At 50.0% G+C, this 1369-nt stretch overlaps 1 protein-coding gene across 1 annotated transcript in view; it reads left to right on the top strand.

Moving 5' to 3' along the window:
- The window catches only part of SDK1 (sidekick cell adhesion molecule 1), a gene marked incomplete at its 5' end in the record, with an annotated part of 365000 nt that overhangs the window by 121872 nt on the left and 241759 nt on the right, over positions 1 to 1369 (top strand). The gene's annotated exons all lie outside the window — the stretch shown is intronic.

Genomic DNA, 1369 nt, shown 5'->3' with positions numbered 1-1369 from the left:
CCCCCGCAGCACTTGGGGAAGACCTGGGCACTGCAGGGCGAGGGACAGCAGCACCGGGACATCGGCCAGGGTGCCAGACAGCCTCCATAATCAGTGCCTCGGGAATTGTCTGGTCCTGTAGATGTTGAGCGTATGTATAGGTATGGATTCTTCCCACCACAGTGTGACTCCTCTTGGAAGAATCTCGAGGGAAGTATGCTGCGTGGAAAAAGCCAGTTCCAAAGGTTACCTACTGTATCGTCCCATTTATATAACGTTCTTGAAAGGACAGAATTATAGAGATGGAGAGCAGATGCGTGGTTGCCAGAGGCTCAGGATGGGACCTTGGGGTGGGCATGGTTACAGAAGGGCAGCGTGGAGGACCCTGGTGGTGGTGGGCCCGTTCTGCATCCTGACCGTGGTGTGGATGCACAGACCTGCACTGAGTCGTACACACGAGTACAACCAAGACTGGGGGGCCGGGAACGTTGAATACAATAGGCTACGCGTTTCACTGTCAGTATCTTGGTTGGACTATAGTTTCTGCAAGATGTCCCCGCTGAGGGGACACGAGGGATCTTTATTATTTATTACAAACGCGTGGGACTCTCCAGTGATCTCAAAATAAAATGTTTAAGAAAGGAAAACTGTAATCCGTCATTGCAGATGTTGGTGTCTTAACTTCTTTTCCTTCCCCTCACATCCCTTTAACCAGACCACAGGGGTAGATACCAACTTCAGCATTTGCTGATGGAAATGGGGCTGGACCTGCACACCAGGGCCTTGGCAGGGTGCAGCCGCTGTGTAGTTAGAGCATACGCAACGCTCTTGTTGTTAGTGATGAAGGAGACGCGGCTGAACGTGCACGCAGGAGTGTGCACGCAGGAGTGTGCAGTGAAGGCCAGCTTGAAAAAGAGACATGCGATCTCTGCAGTATTTCTTGAGGCCTGGTCTCTGCACACACACAACCAAGTGGAGAATCTGCCTCCGTCTAGTGAATTTGCAGCCGCGGCCTCAGCCAGACTGGTTCCATCAGCAGACTGTTTCTGCTTGAGCGATGCAGGTAATTGCAGGATTGACACCTGACTGCTTCCAGCGAGGAACCTTCAGCCTTGTCTCCTTAATCATCTCCTTGAAATGCTAAGTTTTCATTTCTCTTTTTGGTCTTTTTAGGTCCCACCCTGTTTTAACGATATAGTCAATACAAGAGGCAGGCCAAGCTATAGTATCCACATTCAACACAATTACAGTGGAAATAAACCCCTCTGGAAGACAGCGCCCAGAAATTGTCACACAGAAAGTGAATACAACGGCCCTTTGTTATCACGATAATGAAATTACTACTACCTTAATACTCCTCGACCTTGGCCTTGCCACCGTTGAATTCCTG

The sequence above is a fragment of the Lipotes vexillifer genome, unplaced genomic scaffold (assembly GCF_000442215.2).
Source record: "Lipotes vexillifer unplaced genomic scaffold, Lipotes_vexillifer_v1.1 scaffold625, whole genome shotgun sequence".
Taxonomy (NCBI): Eukaryota; Metazoa; Chordata; class Mammalia; order Artiodactyla; family Lipotidae; genus Lipotes; species Lipotes vexillifer.
This window is presented reverse-complemented; position numbering and strand designations above follow the sequence as displayed.